At 44.1% G+C, this 21,650-nt stretch overlaps 1 pseudogene across 1 annotated transcript; it reads left to right on the top strand.

Moving 5' to 3' along the window:
- The first annotated feature begins 17,022 nt into the window (after positions 1–17,022).
- LOC100274603 (LOC103641613-like pseudogene) lies at positions 17,023–18,925 on the top strand (annotated as a pseudogene). The gene is made up of 5 exons (NR_158639.1): positions 17,023–17,565; positions 17,654–17,774; positions 17,855–17,977; positions 18,513–18,614; positions 18,700–18,925. The product of NR_158639.1 is annotated as a protein-like pseudogene (transcript).
- The last annotated feature ends 2,725 nt before the right edge of the window (positions 18,926–21,650 follow it).

Below are 21,650 nucleotides of genomic sequence, written 5' to 3'. Positions count from 1 at the left end.
AAGGTCCTAAAAAACATGACTGACCATATCTTTTCAGTATGATATGGATTATTACAGGGGAGCTTTGGCTTTGGGATGAAGGGTTTATTTTATAACAGGGTAAAGATGTAGCCCGAAGGTGATAAGAATGATCAACGAAGCTGTAGCCAAAGAGCGTCGACTTTGATATGATGACGAAGGTCAACTATGATGACGACTGAAAAGGGACAAAGACTATTCAATCCTTAATATTTTGTGTTATGATAATAGATGAATGTAAGGGACACGGATGTAATTTTACCTGGGCTGTGTCCCGTGCCTATAAATAGATGAACAGTAACTTTGTACTGGGGACACAGGATGGTAATCACTCTCTTGTATCCATACCTCCGAGCAAGCCGAAGGTATCAATGTAATATTAATTTTGTTAATATTCATGTGTGTTTTATGGAATACAAATATGAATGAATCATTGAGTTATATTTGTCATCTTCATGTATTGTTATTTATCTATGAAATGATGAAGACACGTTCTTCATGACCTTCGTCCAAAGATCATTATCTCTGAGAGAAGATAATGCTTCGAAGGACGAAGGTCCTTAATGCTTAACAATTGTGTTGTCTTGTTCTTGACTCACAACATTTGAGAACAAGTGACCAACATTGGCACCCACCTCCGATGAACTAGAACGACCACCTTCGGCAAGCATCCACCTTCATCATACCGCCGAAGAAGACAACAACATCAGGGGCTACCCTGCAGCCACTGGACACAAATCAGGACACACTCTCCCTTCAAGAAGCTAGGAGCTAGAAGAGAAAGGATACTATCCAAACACTTCATGAGGAGGAGCTGGACCAGGAGATTAGGGACTTAGAAGCGATTCACCAGCAAGTACAGAGGAAGAAGGAAAAAAATGCTTCGGCTGGCCGACCTTCAGAGGAAGATTGACGAAGCAGCTGAGGAAATGCGTCATCTCACTCAGGATGACCAAGCCCGAAGGCCCCAACATAGGGAACTTCGTCAAGAGAACCTAATCAATGAAGATGAATGGTATGACGATTTTCACCATGGTAACTTTGCTTTCGATGATGCTTCTCCTTTGGCAGCAGAGTTGCAGGCTACCCCATGGCCACCATCCTACAAGCCACCTCAGCTCCCCATGTATGATGGGCATTTAGATCCAAAGCAGTTCCTGATGAGCTACGAGGCATGGCGTCATGGCGAAATACTACCGTCATGGCGAAATCCTTCGTCATGGCGGTTAGAAGTGTGGCTCAGACATGGTATTCCTCTCTTCAGCTAGGGACAATTACGTCATGGCAGAAGCTGAAGGACATGCTAGTCACCAGCTTCCAGGGCTTCCAGATGAAGCCAGTCACTGCCTAGGTCCTATTCCAATGCACGCAGGACCATGAGGAGTACCTGCAAGCGTACGTTCGAAGGTTCTTGCGATTGAGAGCTCAAGCGCCTATAGTGCCCAATGAGATTGTCATTGAGGCCATGATCAAGGGGCTCTAACTGAAAGAGAAATGTGCCCTTGGGCAATTTCTATAATGTTTTGGTGATTAAGTGCCCAACACCATTAATTAAGTTCTTATGTGCCAAATAAACTGAGAAGTGCAAATCAAGGCAAAAGGTATGTTTCTAGACATGGTGAATTGTTTTATGTACTAACATGGTTATCCAAGTGCTAGAAACAGTGACTAAAGAAGAAGAGAGGAAAAGGGAAAGACTTGGCTCTGTGCAGCCAAACTTCAGCTCGGTCTGGCACACCGGACAGTGTTCTGTGCGCTAGGCTGGTCTGCGGTGAACTCGCCGCTCTCGGGATTCAACGGCGGCGTACAACTATAATTCACCGGATTGTCCAGTAGTGCACCGGACGGTCCGGTGGTGCACCAGACGGTCCGGTGGGTCATCCGAGGCGAACTCATTGCCCTCGGGAATGAAGAAAGGCGACGTGGCTAAAATTCACCGGACTGCCCGGTGGTGCACCGGACTGTCCGGTGAGCCAACGGTTGTCAGCGCAATGGTCGGCCGCGTAATCTTCGCGTGACACGTGGTCGCGCCAACGGTCGGTTGGGAACACCGGACTGTCCGGTGTGCACCGGATAGTGTCCGGTGGGCCAACCGATCCCTTGGACCAAAGGTCGGCTGTTCTCCGTATGGAAAGAAATCGAGCACCGGACATGAACAATAGCTGTCCGGTGGTGCACCGGACTGTCCGGTGCACCACACGACAGAAGGCAAGATTGGCCTCCAACGGCTCCTAGCTGCCTTGGGGCTATAAAAGGGACCCCTAGGCGTATGGAGGAGGCACCTAAGCATTTACTAAGCATTCTAAGACTCCCACACTCCGCCTCAGCACTTTTGATCGATTGTGTTAGTGATTTGAGCTCCGTTCGAGTTGTGAACTCTCTGCGCTATGTTTCGAGCTCAAGTCTTGGTTTGTGTGCATGTGTGTGCTGCGGATTTGTGTGTTGTGTGTGTTTCTCTCCTAGCCTTACTCTTGTACCTTCTTTGTGATCTTTATTGTAAGGGCGAGAGGCTCCAACTTGTGGAGATTCCTCGCAAACGGGAGAAAGACTATAAGAAAGAAAGTCGTGGTATTCAAGTTGATCATTGGATCACTTGAAAGGGGTTGAGTGCAACCCTCGTCCATTGGGACACCACAACATGGAAGTAGGCAAGTGTCACTTGTCCAAACCACAGGATAAAAATTGTGTGTCTCTTGTGTTGCTTTCTCTGTGATCGTTTTATCCACAAGAACTCGCTTCAAAACTACTTAGTCGCACTAACACTTCTATAACTAAGTTTTGTGGCTATTTAGTGGTTGATTTTACAGGATCACCTATTCACCCCCTCTAGGTGCTCTCAATTGGTATCGGAGCCGTACTCTTCACGTAAGGGACTAATCGCCCGAAGAGATGGATCCTAAGGGAAAGGGGATTGTTGGGGGTCTGCTTCGTCGCTGAAGGTCCCATAAGAATAAACACCTTTGGAAGATCAACACAGAAGCAAAGCCGAAGCTACCAATCAGGGAGCTTCGTAGCGTACTTCTAGATGCACCGACTTAAAGATGAAATGACCAATCGGCCTGTGGCGGAACCGCCTGAATTATTCCAACTTAAGTGTCTAAGTCCCACCTTAGAGGCTAGACCACACTTAAATAGGAATAACACATCAGTCCCTCGGATCTAGTCCGACGAGGCCACTAACAGGATCAAGTACCACGTACTCACTCGAAGGTGAGGCACAGAGCAAATACAATAAAACATAAAACCAACATGAAGGAGTATTAAATTTATTACAACATCATCGGAGTTTTTGTGAAAGTAGTGATCATTGTTCGAAGTGCAGCGGAATAAAACTAACGATAAATAAATGGAGGGATGGGGAAGCCTGTCCCATCACTCCTCGTGCTCCTCCTCAGCCGAGGTAGGGTCCCACTCGACTGTCCAGCCCGGTGGTAAGATGGATGGCCAAGTCACTCCAGCAACCATGTCCTCGAGAGAACCTGTAAAATTTTTGCCACAAGCAAGGCTGAGTATACTAATACTCAGCTAGACTTACCCGGTGTGAGGAGTCTACTCCTCTACCTCTAGACATGTAGCTGTTTGGTTGCAGGGTTTGCTTGCCAAGTTTTAGCTTTTTCAAGTTTTAGTGTGACTCTCTTAAGACTAAATGTGTACCTATCTAGTCATACATGGTATCAAACATTTAGCAATCAACAACTTTTGCCAAGTCAACACATTTCCACTTGTTACTCAATGCAGTACAATGGATCAAGCAGTATCATTAGCTGCGAGAAGCAGACGATTCGAATCGAGTTTTTATCCTTGCAAGGTAAACCTAAACACATGACGTGGCGAGGCACTCCGTCCCTACACACATCAACCGTCCCCATCGATTCCCCGTCAGCAGAGAGGGGCTCACCGCCTTGGCGTATAATGCCTCACTGACCCCGACTGCCGTCGTGCAGTGACCGCACTTGTACCCACCATAACCGGAATGGGAGACCACGTCTCAGGTCGCGTGAGGAGGGAAATCTGCGGGCAGGTTCACTCAGGTACTAGGCTTACCGATTTACCATATTTCTCGGCATGTGTTTAGTACGTTCAAACGCTTGACACAGGTATCCGCACGTTAATCCTTTTTCCAATTTCATCTCGTAGACCACGCATCCCCATGGATCCGTGTCCACAGACCATAATCATTCTGATATAAAAATGGATACAACCAATTCCTGACCTCGCGCGAGTGCTAGAAAAATCACTCGACTTCTACCGAGATCTCTAATTAGTAAAGCAGCTACTCGACCTAGCATACTAGTATCCATCTCAAAAGGATTCCTGAGTTCATGCAACTAGGGTTTCAATCAACTCCTACACTTAGTGCACATTACAAACCTACAAACATTAAGTGTAGTAAAATAGCATAATAAACGGTTATGCATAAAACCGGGGCTTGCCTTCCAAAGCTGGGGTAGGCAGATCCTCGATGGCAGGCTCTGGTGTTTGCTCCTGGGCTACCTCTTGAGCAACTCCTTGCTCCGACACGAGGATGTATTCCCCGTCAGCGAGATTACAGTCTACCGAATGCAATGTATAAGATATATGCATAAAAATGATATGAACATTTGGAAAGGTTATGCATAGTAAAACAGTATTAAGTTTAGTGTTTTTCTAGAGTTTCTTTTTGATATACTTAAGGGTTTTGTATTTTCATCTATTTCTCCCCAAAGTTCCCCTTTTTCTTTTTATTGCTTTTTATTAAGCAGTTTTGAACTATGAGGTTTAGTCAACATTTTCCAAAAATGTTATAAAAATTCAGTGGTTAAATATTAACATTTGTGGGTTCTCCTAAAATTTGAGGTGGATATTAATTTAGATACTACTTGTGCAAAATTTACAAAAACAAGTGTAAAAGGGCATTTCACACTATAGCTATAATTTAAGTGAGGTCTCTACACCAAATTTTATTTTTGTCTAGATTCATAGGTGATATTAGGCCTCTGTGTTAAAAATCACAGAAAAAGACCTACTGGATATTTAGTTGTGATTTTCTAAAGTTTAATGCCAAAAAGATACTTATAACTAACTTGTTATTTGAAAAATATCAAACAACAGAACTCATATTTTTCCTATGTTCATAATAATAAAATATTAGTTATCCCAAGGCTGGGGGTGGTTTCTCCTCAGGATTATTTTTCTAAGATTTTCCTAAGTTTTCATGGTTTTCCTAAAATAAAAGGAAAGGCATTTCTTTTGCACTAAACAAAGGTCTAATAAAATTTTCCAGTGAACTCTATTAAATAAGTGAGCTAACAAAAATGTGGTTGCTCCCTGGTTCTTATTTTCAACTCCCTTTACTATTTTCTTTAACTTTGAGCTAAAATTATTTTAAATGGTAAAACCTACCTTAATTTGGTGTACTAAGGGGTTTACTATTTTTAAACAGATTAGGGAGTGATTAAGTACTTCTCTGATTTTTCTTAACCCCAGTCTAACAGTGTAACTATTTTTCCCTCTTTTATTTAGCTTTTGACTAGAACACTATTTAATTCCAAACTTTAAATTCTTCTGCAATACTAAGGGAATTTTGTATTTTTCCTAAGTAGTTCACATTATTTAGAATCTGGCAAAGTTGGTTTGACTAAATTTGGTTGAATAGAACTGAAGTTATGAATTTTACAAGCTCTGTTTGTATTTAAATTAGAAATGTTAAAAAGGTTTTCTGGAAAACCAGTTTACACCGAGGACCCTAGGCTTTTCCTAAACCAGTTCTTTAACTTATACCCCTGCGCAACTATTCATCTGAGTCTCTGACAGTTCAAAAACCCCCCTGACTTCTATTCCTTCTTCCCCGAGGTCCCTCCCCCCTTTTTGAAAAGTACCCGTGAAAGGAAAAAGGGTGGCGCGGCTTACCGGCGGTGAGGGAGGTCCGGTGAAGGGTGGGGTTGGCTTCGGGAGGTCCTTGCGGTCACAACGAGGTATGACTTGACGACGGTGATGGCCGGAATCGGCCGGTCCACGTGCGCAGGCGGGCGAGCTCATTGGCGGCGGTTGCTCCGGCCTATCCACGGCGATACAGGTCAATCCAAGGGCACGGGGAGCTTCACGGGGTGCTAACGAGTCGACCCGTGCAAGGAATCGAAGAATAACTCACCGTGGAGCCCGGTCTACGTTCGTCGGCGGTCGGGTGAAGTCCGGTGACCTTGATCAGGCACCTCCAGCGAAGCAAAGCTCGATTCCTCCCTCTGGGAGCTTCACCGAGGCACGTAGAGTCTCTCTCGAGGGTTGGATGGGGTTGGGGATGGCTCTGCTGGCCGGTCTACGGCGGCGGGTGCTCGGGCGGCCGCTGGCACGTCGTGTGTAGGGCAACTCCAGCGATCTCTTGCTCCGATGAGGTCGAGAGCGCACGGGGGCATACGGCTGAAGCCCTGGCTGGCTTTATAAGCGCGGGCGCGGGCAGGGGACACGGGCGTGGCTTGGCGCGGCGGGGCGCGCGGGGTTGGGCGCTGGGCGTGCTCTGGCGCGTTCAGGGCGCGTCGAACACGTGGAGGTGTTCTTCTGCCCATGTTCAAAAGCTTGCCGAGATCGCAAACGTGCGAATCTTGGCAAAAATCCGGTGCAGGCCTCCTCCTGGCACCTAGGGCTGTCTCTTGTATGTGAGTTCCAATGGCAGATATGCCCTAGGTAGGGAGATTTGCGGACGCCAAATCTGGCTTGTCTCCCTGTCCACTCCGCGACAAAAGTGATGCCAAATCAAGTCAAACGAATTTGACTCGGGTTCAAAATTTTCAAGTGGATGCCTTAGGTGGTTTGGCACCTTTTTGGTATTCAGACCAAGTGGTTTTGGCGCCATTTACTAAGTGAACACATCTGATCTTTAGATTAGGGTTAAATTTTGACTTAGAGAAGATTAGAGAGCTCTAGTGTGCTCTCTAATTAAGGAGTGGATTTGGGGTCTTTAAGGGGTCTTTTTGTAATGTTTCCCCTCTACATTTTGTAGGTTATAATGTTACTTAAACTTTGGTTAAGGATTAGAATCAAGATTTGGCAACTTGATTAACTTATCCACTGATCCCTTGCTTGGAAGACTAGTGCCCTTAGGGGTCTTAGGGTTTAACCTCTTTGGCTCAAGATGACAATTGTTCAAAATGTTTGGGTAAAGCTTTTGTCATTAACATTTCTTAGCTAACCCATGTTTCCAAGGTTTTAGGTGCTCCTTCTCCTCCAATTAACCATATGTGATAACAAGTCATCAGTGCCTATATGAAGCCAGTGCCTGGGTAACACCTGATGTGTTACACGACCCATGATAACTTGTATTATAATTGTAATCATTTGTAGAGGGCATGGATGTAATTTCTCACAGGCGGCGTCCTGTGCCTATAAATAGATGAACAGTACCCCCATACTGTTCATGATGATTTGTATTCTCTCGTGCGTCACGCTTGGATTTTTGCCTTCTGTCAAGCCGAAGGTACAAATGTAATCAAATACTGTTCTTATCTATTCAAAATTACATAATAAAGATATATTAATGATGTTATATGATTATTCATGTTATCTTTCATGTTTCATATGCTTCGTCTTTCTTTAATGTATACTGTGATGATGAAGGTACGTCCTTCATAGCCTTCGTCCGAAGATCATTATATCCTAAGGGAAATAATGCTTCGAAGGACGAAGGACTTTAACATTTAATATTTTCTGTTGCCTTGTTCTTGACTCATAGCATTTGAGAACAAGTCCCCAACATTGGCGCCCACCTCCGGTGAACTCACTTCCACTGTTGAGCTGATGGCTTCGTTCAACAATCAAGATGACGTTGCTTCGGCTACGAAGCTGTTGCTCCTAATAACAGGCGGTTCATGCTCAGAACTGGCCAACAAGAAGCAGAAAAAGGAGGCTCAGAGAAGGGTACAACATGTTGGGGTGTAGGGACCCTTCATCAAGTCAAAATGGTCCCACATCCCAATCACCTTCTCCTAGGAGGACCTTCAGCTCAAGGATTACCCTCATAATGATGCTATGGTCTTATATTGTGTCATCAAGGGATTTCTGGTCCACAATGTTCTGGTTGATACAGGCAGTGCAGCGGATATCATATTTTCTAAGGCCTTCAGACAAATGCAAGAGCCAGAAGACAAGATTCATGATGCTACACACCCTCTTTGTGGCTTCGGAGGAAGGCAGATTGCAGCACTCGGCAAAATCACGATGCCATTGACCTTCGGCTTCGTCCACAACACAAGGACAGAACAGGTTGTGTTTGACATTATTGATGTGGAATACCCCTACAGTGCAATCATTGGTCGTGGGACACTTAATGCTTTCGAAGAAATACTTCATCCAGCATATCTATGCATGAAGATACCTTCGGAACAAGGGCCCATTGCTGTCCATGGGAGTCAGGAAGCCGCTAGAAAAGCCGAAGGAAACTGGACAGATTCAAAAGCGATCCACAATATAGATGGGGTCGAAGCTTGTGAACAGTACAAGTACAGAAGAGAGAAGGCTGCTTCGGCTGATCAGCCGAAACCCATGCTTCTATGAAGACATAGCAGAGCAGAAGGTACTGCTGGGGTCTCAGCTATCTAAAGAGCAGGAGAAAACTTTAATAAGGTTTTTATTCAACAACAAAGATGTTTTTGCTTGGTCGGCTAATGATCTCTGTGGTGTCAACAGAGACGTCATTGAACATTCACTCAATGTCGACCCATCCTTCAGGCCAAGAAAGCAAAGGCTTCGGAAAATGTCTGATGATAAAGCCGAAGGTGCTTGGAATGAAGTAAAAAGGCTTCTCAGTGCTGTTGTCATCAGAGAGGTAAAATATCTAGAGTGGCTAGCTAATACTGTTATGGTGAAGAAGGCCAATGGCAAATGGAGAATGTGTATTGACTTCACAGATCTTAACAAGGCTTGCCCAAAAGACGAATTTCCATTACCAAGAATAGACTCTCTTGTAGATGCAGTAGCTTCTTCAGAGCTTATGAGTCTGCTGGATTGCTACTCAGGATATCATCAAATATGGATGAAGAAGGAGGATGAGCTAAAGACTAGTTTCATAACCCCCAGTGGCACCTATTGCTATCTTCGAATGCCTGAGGGGCTCAAGAATGCTGGAGGAAGCTTCAGCAGAATGACAGCCAAGGTCCTTCATTCCCAGATAGGCAGAAATATGCTAACATACGTTGATGACATCATAGTAAAAAGCACGAAGCAAGAAAATCACATTACTGATCTGCAAGAAACATTTGCTAATTTCAGGCAAGCTGGCTTGAAATTAAATCCAAAAAATGTGTCTTTGGAGTGAAGAAGAGTAAGTTCCTTGGTTGTCTAGTTTCAACGAAGGGGATTGAAGCTAACCCAAGCAAGATCGAAGCTATCCTTCGGATGGAGCCGCCAAGCACAAAGAAGGGGCCCAGCGGCTGACAGGAAGACTGGCATCATTGAATAGATTCATATCTAGATCAGCAGAAAGAAACTTGCCATTCTTTGAAATACTAAAGTCAACCAAAGTTTTTCAATGGGGCCCAGCTCAATAGAAAGCCTTCGAAGAGCTGAAGCAATACTTGATTTATCTAACAACATTAACTCCACCTGCGCCAGGGGCTCCATTACTATTGTATGTGGCATATTCACATTCTGCAGTGAGTGTGGCACTCGTACATGAGAAGCTTGAAGGACAAATTAAAAAGCAAGCCCTAGTATACTTTGTCTCCGAAGTTCTAAGTTTATCAAAGAAAAATTATACAGAATTGGAGAAGGTGTTGTATGCTGTGTTAATGGCCTCCAGGAAGCTTCGACATTATTTTCAAGCATACCACATAATTGTTCCTTCATCACAGCCTCTGAAGGATATTATGAGGAATAGAGAAGCTACCGGAAGGATTGGAAAGTGGGTTGCGGAGCTTAACGAGTTCAGTATTGACTATGTGCATAGATCCTCAATTCAGTCCCAGGCGTTAGCAGACTTCATTGCTGATTGGACGCCAGGGGCTCAGGAAGAAGAAGCAAATAAAGATGCCGAAGCTTGGACAATGTTCTGCGATGGTTCCTGGGGAACCTTCGGTGCAGGTGCGGCTGTTGTCCTAGTTGCACCTTCCAAAGTCAGAACATGTTATGCAGCAAGACTTGATTTCAGCTGTACAAATAATATTACTGAATACGAAGCTTTACTTTTGGGGCTTCGAAAGTTAAAGGCAATGGGAATAAGAAGGGCAGTCCTTAAAACAGATTCTCAAGTTATTTCTGGTCATGTTGACAAGAGTTGCAAGGAAAGAGATCTGAAGCTTGAGAAATATTTGGACTCAGTTCGAAGGCTCGAAGCTTCTTTCGAAGGATTTTCTGTTAAGAATATTCCAAGAGGGGAAAATGAGCATGCTGATATGCTAGCCAAGTTAGCGGCACAGGGACTTCCTCTACCTTCGGAAGTATTTTTTGAGACAATAAGAGCACCTTCGGTAGAACTTCTCGAAAGAGCAGTGCTCACAATATCTCCTGTCCATAGTGAAGATTGGAGGACTGAGATTATATCTTTCCTCTAGGGTAACTGTCTTTCGGATGATGAGGTTTATAACAAAAGAATGGAAGCCAGAACAAGACCAAATGTCATAATAGAAGGGGAATTATATAAACACGGAGTTTGCTCCCCACTTTTCAAATGCTTATCCAGAACCGAAGGTATAGAACTGATGAAGGAGATACATGCAGGATTATGTGGATCCCACATTGGGTCCAGACCTCTTCTGGGAAAGGTTTTCCGACAAGGATTCTATTGGCGAAGGCAGCTTCGGACGCAACAGATTTGGTTCAAAAGTGCGAAAATTGCCAAAAATGTGCAAGAGATCAGAAGCAAACCTCGTCATTGACTCAACTAATACAACCAACCTGGCCGTTGCAAAGATGGGGCCTAGATCTGCTAGGCCCACTTCCACCAGCGCAGGGCAACTTGGGATATGTCGTGGTGGCGGTAGAATATTTTCTAAGTGGATCAAAGCGAAGCCTTTGGCTACAATAACTTCGGCTACAGTCCAAAAATTCTTCTGGTAGAATATAGTTTGTCGCTTTGGTGTGCCGAAGGCTATAACTGTGGACAATGGAACACAGTTTGATGCTGAAACTTTCAAAGATTTCTGCGATCAGATTGGCACAAAAATTCATTTTGCATCAGTCAGGCACCCGGAATCAAATAGACTAGTCGAAAGGGCAAATGGTATTATAATGACAAGAATAATGAAGTTAATCTTCAATCAGCCTAGAGGAAAGTGGCCAGACGAGTTGGTTAAAGTGGTGTGGAGCCACAATACAACTATATCAAGGTCAACAGGTTTTACACCATTCAAGTTATTGTTCGGTGACGAAGCTATAACCCCCGAAGAGGCTAAAGCGGGGTCAATAAGAACAGTAGCTTCGGTAGAAGACGAAGCTAATTATTCTGTGGCAAAAGACAACATAGAAGGGACCAGACTTCAGGCTGTGGAAAATATCAAAAAATATCAAGCCGAAACAATAAAATGGCGTGATATAAAAGTTCGGTTGAAAAACATTAAGCCAGGACATCTGGTGCTTCGGAGAGTAGCCAACCCTGACACAGTAGGCAAGCTTCAGCTGAAGTGGGAAGGACCATTTCTGGTGGTATCTTCGTCAAGACCCAGTTCTTACAGATTAAAGGACATGGACGACAATGACATTCCTAGATCTTGGAATGCAGATGAGCTTCGATGATATTATGTATAAATTGATGTAATCTTTTTCATTTTTCCTATGGCACCCTTTTCCTTTCCAATGGGGGAGAAAGGTTTTTAATGGGGCCATAGTATGTAATATCTCTTTTCTTATTCAGCTCTACGAGAGCAAAATCCCCCAAGATATGTAAATGTGAAATCTGAGCATGCACCATCGAGTGCAAAAAAAAGAGAAAAAAACAGGGAGAAGCTCGAAAGTCGTCCCTAAGGGGATGCAGAGCACGATGAAGCTTCAAAAAGTCGTTCCTAAGGGAGCGCATTGTATGTTTTCTGCTCAAAAGTCGTTCCTAAGGGAATGCAGAGCCAAATACCGCCGAAATATAAGGCGAAGCGCGAAAAGTCAATGCGAATACCGACGAAATAGAAGGCGAAGAAGTTCAAAAGACGTTCCTAAGGGGATGTAGAACTTACACCGAAAAATAAGCGGTGCAGCCAAAAAATAAACGGCAAAGAGACTTCAGTCATTCCTAAGGGAATGAAGGTTATGGATGTGGCTTCGTATGTGTGTGTTTGGGCATTCATTTGCACGATACATTACATCATACATTGCATTCATAAACATTCATTTAGACATACATAGGATCATCATCATCATATCATACAAATACAGACAGCTGCTTTGGCTCTAAGGATACGGCTTTGGCGAAAGAAAATGAAGCAGATTTATGCTTCGTTGTGTACGAAAAGAAGGGAAGGTGTTTTTCGCCTTGGGCTCAAAAAATACAAGTTTCATCCACATCAAAGCAGTTCATACATGGACGGAAAGGTAAAAATATATTACAAGGTATGGACAAATTTATAGAGTAGTATCTGATTCTCAAATTACAATATTCTTTACAAGGATAATTCAAGTTTTCTAGAGTTTTTTCACAGCAAGGTTTTCGACTTCATCATCATCTGCTAAGCTTCGGATCATCTGCTAAGCTTCGGCTCAATGCTCCTCGGCTTCGTCATCCTGTACATATCAATGCATTATAAGGTAAATTCAAGTTTTAAGGAAAAGGTAAGCACAAGGTATGAGTTTATTACCGGTTTAAGGTGACTTCGAGCTTCGTCACCAGCCAAGTTTCGCCCGCCCTTTGCCCAGATTTGAGTAACGAATCTGTTTCCGATGCTTCGGGCCAGGCCGGGGATGTCATCCAAGTCTGCTGGTATAGGATGAAGTTTGGTCTGTTTACAATATTTCCATGTGTACAACCAGACTTCATGAAAGCAACAGTCGTGCCTTGAGAAGCTAGCCGAGCACAAAAGTCGTCGTGTCTAGCTATAACTTCATTGAGAGCATCAACTTCACTTTCAATATGACCAAATGTGCCCGGCAGGTCTTCAACCGATGGTTTAAACTTTTCGGAACTGGCTCCAACTGAGTTGAAGACCTGCTTCAGCCGTTGAATGCACCGGGTGTCGAAGCCTAAGCATTTTTCTTGAAGATCCTTGAGTGATTTCTGCAGATTTGAACTTTTTTCAACTTCGGCTTCGAGTTTTGTTTTGAAATCTTTCTTCTCTTGCTCAAAGCTTTTTGACTTCAGGGAAAGTTCACTGTTCAATCTGGCGATCTCGGTTTGAGCTTCTGCCAGTGAACCTTCCATCATTTGAAGCACGAAGTCTTTCTTTTCTAGGGCAGCTTTATGATCTTTAATCTTGTTCTCTAAGCCCTCAATTATAACTTCGTTTTTCTTGTCCTCAAGGTCTTGTTGCATCCTCAAGGCTTTGCTTAACCTTCATCAGAAAACATCTTCATATCAAAACAATAAAAAAGTTAAGGGAAGAATTTTACCTTAAAGTTAGAATAAAACAAGCTGTCGGCGATATGTTGTCGCCGGTATCTGCTGAGGTCAGCCTCAAGCTTCGGGAAGCCAACACTCTTTGATAGAGTGCTGACAACCTTCACCCCAACTCGGTCCCGAAGGCATCCTAAGCTCTCTTCGGCAACACCACCGAAGAGCAGCGCCCCTGGCTGGTACATGCAAGATATAGCATAGTCCCTCAGTTCTTCTTTTTCAGCCTTAGACAACTCTTGCCCAATTATGTTTTGAAAGTTGAAATCTTCTTCTTCTGAAGCATCTTCGGCAATCTCCTTCTCTTTTTCAGGCATCTTCTCCCCTTCTTCAGCCACTGCGGCTGGGGTTTCCTCAGCAGCTGCAGCAGTTTCTTCCTCAGCAGCAGCACTTCGGCAATCATTTCATCAATATCAGTAAGTGTGTTTTCCAAGTTTGTGGCTTCGGCTGCTGCAGCTTCGAAAGTGGAAGCTTCGGCAAGAGCAGCTTCGGCTACTGCTGTTTTTGGCGCTGAGGCCAACGGCGGTGTTTCTTCAATAGCCTCAATGACAGTAATAATTCTTCGCTTTTTTGGTTCAGCCGGCTTCTCGGCAGCCGAAGGCTCCTTCTTCTTCTGTAAAAGCCTCATCAGTTTCAGTCCCAACGGACTTAGCTTATTAGGTAGAGATTCAGTCATTACCTTTAAAATTTCTTCTGCATCAGTGGTAGAAGGTGTTGAGGGAATTTCTTCTTCTAAGTTAGCTTTTGGCTCTGGAGTTGTAGCTTTTCTCTTCTTCGAAATGGCTACCTTCGACTCAGGGCTGGTTTTTTTATTTTTTGCTAAATTTTCATCTTCTTTTATCATTCTGGTAGCTTGTCTTTACATAACACTAACAACTCTTTTTCGTTTTGGCCCTTCGGCACCTTTGCTCAACCGTTCATAGTCTGGATATTCAAATTTTAGAGCGTCCATTACTCGGTTCAGCCTTCGTTTCGGTCGTGTGCCGAAGCCTGCCGTCATCAATTGATCTTCTTTCTTCGTATAATTGCCCAAGATTTCATTGCACATAACTTCAATTGTATCCAACCATTCTTGACAGGGTTCTTTGAAGTGTTTCTTGAACTTAAAATGATAAGGCAGTCGAACAAGTTCATTCTTTTTCTTCTCTCCTTTAAGCTTCGACATACTCCATTCCTTTAAAGTCGGAAATATTCTATTTGCTAAGTACTCCTGAACCAAATCCCTAGTACCAATATGTTCAGCCACAACTCTAAATTTGCCCACAGCATCTGGGCATGATGTCCCTGGCGTCATGTGGCACTGAGGCCAAGTTAACCCGAAGGTTAGGTCCAGTGGGCTCTGAACTAGCTTCTCCTTTTTCTCATCAACCTTAACATAAAACCATTCAGTTTTCCAACCGGTTGGCCATTTGGTGCGGTAGCTAACTACCGGTGTCTTCATGTCTTTGCGATAGGCAAAATTATAGCAGCCGAAATTCTCGTGCAGACCATCTTCTCTAGCCTTCGTTTGATAGTGAAGTTCGTGCACCCGGCATAAGGCTTCGGCAAGCGGCTCAACTCCTTGGCTTCGAAGAGCCCAGATAAAGACACTGAGTCTAACGATAGCGTTAGGAGTCTGCTGATGAAGGTAAATTTCGAAATTTTCCAAAACATCCGCAATCATTCCATTCAGAGGAAACCTCAACCCTGCTTTGAAAAAGCTCTTAAAAACTACCACCTCATCATTTTCTGGCTTCGGAGTGATTTCTTCTCCGCCAAAACGAATCAACTTCTTCTCGGCTTCCCCGAAGTAGCCTAGCTTTGTCATCATGGACATATCGACCTCGGAGACAGTAGACTTTCCAAATTCTAGGTGGCTGGGTTTAGATGGCATGACAGAATAATCTATCTCTTCTTCTTCAACCTCACCCTCTTCAACATCTGCTTGATCAGCTTCGGCAGCAGGTGCACCTTCGTCAGAGGCGCCCTCTATCACAACCAGTCTCGACTGCCTCATTACTTCGGAGATTGGAGCAGTCTCAGCAGCTTTGGCCTCCTCCCCGTCGCGTGTGACTCTAGCAGTTGAACGCACCCTGGCCATTTGATGCTGAATTTCTTGCTGTTTTGACGAAGTTGATTACTTTTTGATTTTGCCGAAGCTCCCTCTTAGGACGAAGTTAAAGCAGAATGATGCTTTGATTGAGAATACGGTGAATAAGCTTTGGCTGTGGTCAAATTTTTTGGCAGCACAACAATGCAATAGTAGTAAATGTTGTGGTAACTTCACACCTACCCGTCTGTTTATATAGTGTTGCAGGTGGGAAGGTAAATCGTCAAGCCGCTCGCACCAGCTAAACATTCGCCCACACCCACTGAACGGTGGACCATAGTGCACGAGAAGGCGAATCACCAGACCAACCATACCCGTCGTATGGTGGGACCACCTTGCACTCGGAATATTTAAATCGTTTCTCGACAACGTGCTCAGGGAAGGTGTTTTTCGGACCTTCGACATTCCGAAGCCTAAGAGAATTTTTCACGGGTCGAGCTCATTACGAAAAACGATCTGGCACCGTGAAGGGGCTACTGTTGGGGGTCTACTTCGTCGCCGAAGGTCCCATAAGAATAAACACCTTCGGAAGATCAACACAGAAGCAAAGTCGAAGCTACCAATCAGGGAGCTTCGTAGCGTACTTACAGATGCACTGACTTAAAGATGAAATGACCAATTGGCCCATGATAACTTGTATTATAATTGTAATCATTGGTAGAGGGCATGAATGTAATTTCTCACAGGCTGCATCCTGTGCCTATAAATAGATGAACAGTACCCCCGTACTGTTCACGCTGATTTGTATTCTCTCGTGTGTCACGCTTGGATTTTTTCCTTTTGTCAAGCCGAAGGTACAAATGTAATCAAATATTGTTCTTATCTATTCAAACATAATAAAGATATATTAATGATGTTATCTTTCATGTTTCATATGCTTCGTCTTTCATTAATGTATACTGTGATGATGAAGGTACGTCCTTCATAGCCTTTGTCCAAAGATCGTTATATCCTAAGGGAAATAATGCTTTGAAGGACGAAGGACTTTAACATTTAATATTTTGTGTTGCCTTGTTCTTGACTCATAGCACTCACTACAAGAAATTTGTCCTTTTATGACAAAATACCTAATGACAAGGTCAGTTATCGTCATATAATGTCACATAATATGATGGAATTTTTTGAATCGTCATAATTTCATGAGGCCATGAAGATTTTATGATCATAGTGTTTTTGTTGTCACATAAGGGTACGAAGATTCGTCATATATTGTCAGGCGTCAGGAGCCTGTAGATGGTTTCACTTTTATGACGCTTAGATGTGCCTTTATGTGATGATTTGGCGGCGTCACTTTATGTTTTTTTCCAAAAAAGGACCGTACCCCTTTCTTTTGACCGCATTCACTTTCCCATCTCTCCGTCCAAAATGACCAAAATTTCCTTCCTACCTTATCCTCTCGGCTGCTCACCACCCCAGACAAGTCCAGTCCTCTCCCTCCCCTCAACCTAGTGCCGCCACTCGTGCCCACCATGCCGTCGCACCGCCGCCGCCGCTGGTGAACGGATCCGTGCACCCCGTACACCTGCCTTGGCCTCCTCCCCCCTCCCCTCAACCTAGCTCCACCACTCGCGCCCACCTCCGTCCGCCGGTGGCGCAGGGGAGGAGCCGGCCATCCTCAGGGTGGCGCTGGGCTCCGGCAAGCTGCGCATCGAGGGGTCGCTGGGCTTTGGCAAGCTTCCGCACGCGGCGCCAGCTCACCGACCGCGCCGTGCTCGTGGAGCAGAGCTGGTGGAAGCTGCTGGACTGTGCCGTGCTCGAATTTGGACGCCTCTCTCTCTCTCTCATGTTGCCATGCTGGACGCAAGAACCGAGCAGCGGGCAGATGAAGGAGCAGTTCGTCGTGGAGATGCTCGCTAGGCCCTCGAGTGCGGCGGGGTCAGGCCCCGGGAGATCGCAGCAGCGTCAGGAGGACGCCTCCTCAGCTCAAGGCAGCAGGCCGCAGTCGTCGGCTGCTTCTGATGTGAGCATTTTCCGTGCCTGATCTGACCGCCAGCCGCAAAGCGAGCTTCGCTCTGAACTGAACTCCGCTTTGTTGATCTGTCTGGTAGACACCGGTGGCGCAGCAACCTGACGCGAACTCTGTGCGAGCGAAGCTCGAGCTCGCCAAGAACACCAAGCTCGAGGCGGCCAAGAGGAAGCTCCAGGAAGGCTACCAAGAGTTTGATAATGGTAATGCGGGCTGTTCCTCTTGGATATAGGTAGACGGTAGTATTTTGCTCGTTGTTGATCATGGATTTATCTGCTTGCAGCAAAGAAGCAGAGAAGCATACAGATGGTTCATCCCCAGAACCTGCCCAAGCAAGCGAACAACACCCAGAATTTCCAACCTAGCGGGCCAGCGGCAAGCCAAGGAATGGCAGCAACAGGAATTGGTAGCAGTTCCAATTCCTTTTGAGCGCCACCAGGGATCATAGACTTCAAATCCCTTCCTCCCTCTTTCTTCCTTTGGTTCTTGATCGACTACTAAGATTTTTTTAGACCATGCGAGTACAGAAAACAGCAATAAGGCTAGTTTCGAAAGTGCATGGAGACGTGGAGTCTATTGAAAGTTCTGGTCAATTTTGACGAACTTTTTTGAGAGCTCGTCAATCTGCTTGTGCTCTGTCCTCTGTGGCTTGCAGCTTCCAGGCAACAGGATTCTTTCGTGTGAACACCATTAACTTAGTATGGTGACCATCTAAAATAGAAAACAGCAGGACAATTGCTATGTCATCAAACATGATCATCATCAGTACTAGGGTTTCTTTAGGCCATGTTATTAGTCTTGATCTGTCTAGGCAGCATTGATGCATGTTCATGTGTTCTTTTTCTTAAACTGTCAGTCATTATTTGACTATGTTGTATTGTTGTTGGCATGTACCAATATTTCATGGCAAATCTTATATCCCAAGTTTTTATATGCCGCAGAGGACTAAGTACAACAACATGGAGCCGGATGCTGTTGATTTCTTTGGGGAATGTATGAATAGTCCCCGAAATGGTCATACTCTGCTTGCAAATGAGATATATGTAAGTTACATGTACTACACTCAAGTAAATGCCTGGTTCAACACTTTTGTATGGCCTTGTTACTAAGTACATTCATTTTATGTAGGAGAAAATGGTTGCCGAGAAGGAAAGAGAGCTAGAAGAAGGAGAAGCACAAAAGTCACCCTCCAAGATTGTTGCTGATAGTCTCAGCCAGATCAGTCGCTCATCCACCTTCCTTCCAAACATTGGTGTCTGTTTGAATGCTTCAAACCTTTGTGGTGGAACCTTTGTATGTTTGAACCTCTGTTGTGGAAGAACTAGTGTGCTGGAATTATGTATGACTTGTGATGAGAATGTTGTGTATGATGGCTTTTCTGTGTATTATGATTCTGTGAGCTATCATGAGAGCTCAGTGTGTCGTCACTGTATGGTCACTGTATGTGGGTGCCATATTAAACGATCCCAACATTAGGTGACGCGTTGACTGGAAAAAATATGACAGATAACACTGTCATATATAGCAACAATATGTGACGGACGAACGCAACCGTCACAAAAGGTGATGACATTATGTGACGGTACTCTGAACAGTCGTCACAAGGTACATAATGTGACAGTCGTTATATGACGACCCTTATGATGCAGCATTTTCGTCATAAGATGCTTTTTATGACCAATTTTGTACTAAACATGACACTTTACTTTTGTCATACAAAACCATTTTTTTGTAGTGACTTGAGAACAAGTCCCCAACAGGGATGGTGGTCAACGACAAGGAAAAGGAGTCCGTCATCAACGAGCCAAGAGACGACAAGCCTACTGACTCAGGCTCGAGTCAAAAGAAGAGAGAAGGGAAGAAGAAGAGGCGCATCAAGAAGATCATCTACTACGACAGCGATGCCTCGTCTTCTTCACCACACGACGACGACGACGACTCTTCAAAGAAGAAAACGGTTAATCAAAACTATTCATTTGATTATTCTCGTGTTCCATTTAATTCAAATGCTCATTTGCTATCAATTCCACTTGGGAAACCTCCACACTTTGATGGAGAAGACTACGCTTTCTGGAGTCATAAAATGAGTAGTCATTTATTTTCTCTTCATCCTAGTATCTGGGAGATTGTTGAAAACGGAATGCATTTTGATAGTACTGACAATCCCGTTTTCATAAATGAGCAAATTCATAAAAATGCCCAAGCTACTACTGTCTTGCTAGCTTCACTTTGCATGGATGAATATAATAAGGTGAGCGACTTTGACAACGCCAAGCAAATCTGGGACACCCTCAAGATTTCTCATGAGGGAAACGACGCCGCCATGATCACCAAAATGGAGCTGGTGGAAGGCGAGCTGGGGAGATTCGCGATGATCAGGGGAGAGGAGCCAACTCAGACTTACAACAGGCTCAAGACCCTGGTCAACAAGATCTGAAGCTATGGAAGTACAAGATGGACAGATCATGATGTCGTCCGACTCATGCTAAGGTCATTTACTGTAATTGACCCCCATCTTGTCAATCTTATTCGTGAGAATCCCAGGTACACCAAGATGACGCCCGAGGAGATTCTTGGAAAATTTGTGAGGGGGCGCATGATGGTCAAGGAGGCTCAATACGTGGAAGATGCTCTAAACGGTCCACTACCCGTCTACGAGCCTCAACCTGTTGCTCTTAAGGCAACCAGTAGCAGAGAGGCGCTTCCAAGCAAGGTGGCACAAGTGGAGGTTGCTGGCCTCAACGAGGATGAGATGGCGCTTATCATCAAGCGCTTCAAGATCGTGCTTAAAGGACGCAAGGAGTACCTCAACAAGAACAAAACAAGGGGAAAGTGATCCTGCTTTAAATGTGGTAAGACTGGTCACTTTATTGCAAATTGTCCCGATAATGACAGTGACCAGGGATAAGAAAAGAGCGGGAAGAAGGAGAAAAAGAAGAACTACAGGAAGGCAAAGGGCGAGGCGCACCTTGGAAAGGAATGGGACTCGGATTGCTCCTCCTCCGACTCTGACGACGAAGGACTTGCTGCCTCAGCCTTCAACAAATCCTCACTCTTCCCCAACGAACGCCATACATGTCTTATGGCCAAGGAGAAAAAGGTACGTGTTCGGGACACACTAAAGTACACTTCATCTAGTGATGAAGAATCCTCCGATGATGAAGTAGATTACACTAGTTTATTTAAAGGTTTAGATAGAGCCAAAGTAGAGAAAATTAATGAATTAATTGATGCTCTAAATGAAAAAGATAGATTGCTAGAGAAGCAAGAAGATATTTTGTATGAAGAGCATGACAAATTTATTAGTGTTCAAAAATCTCTTGCTCTAGAAATTAAAAGAAATGAAATGTTATCCTCTGAGTTGTCTGCTTGCCATGAATCTGTTTCTAGTTTAAGGAGTTTAAATGATGAATTAAATGCTAAGCTAGAGGAAGTTAATAAATCTAGTTCATGTGTAGAGCATGTTGTTATTTGTAATAAATGTAAGGATATTGATGTTGATGCCTGTAATGAAAATATTGCTTCTATTACTAAATTAAATGATGAGGTGGCAAGTCTTAATGCTCAACTTAAGACTTGCAAAATTGATTTTCATAAGTTAGAATTTGCTAGGGATGCCTACACCGTTGGTAGGCACCCCTCAATTAAGGATGGACTTGGTTTTCAAAAGGAAGCCAAGAACTTAACAAGTCAAAGGACTCCCGTTCTCAACAGGGAGAAAGGGAAGGCCCCTATGGCTAGTAGTCCTCAAAGGAACCATGCCTTTATTTATGATAGAAAAATTGCTAGTCACACTCATTACAATAGGAGTTATGATCATGCTGCTTATAACTCACATGCTATGTTTGCTTCTAGTTCTACTTTTGTTCATGGTAGAAGTAGGCCTAGGAGAAATCATTTTGTGTCTCATACTCCTAGAAAAATGTTAAATGGACCTTCTACTATTTACCATGCTTGTAATTGTTCTTTCTTGTAGAAATGCAAAAGTAGTTGCTAAGAAGTTGGGATCCAAATGCAAGGGAGATAAAACTTGCATATGGGTTCCAAAAGTTATTGTGACTAACCTTGTAGGACCCAAC

This window comes from Zea mays, chromosome 9 (assembly GCF_902167145.1).
Source record: "Zea mays cultivar B73 chromosome 9, Zm-B73-REFERENCE-NAM-5.0, whole genome shotgun sequence".
NCBI classification, from domain to species: Eukaryota; Viridiplantae; Streptophyta; class Magnoliopsida; order Poales; family Poaceae; genus Zea; species Zea mays.
The sequence above is the reverse complement of the archived record's forward strand: the minus strand, read 5'-3'. Positions and strand labels throughout refer to the sequence as shown.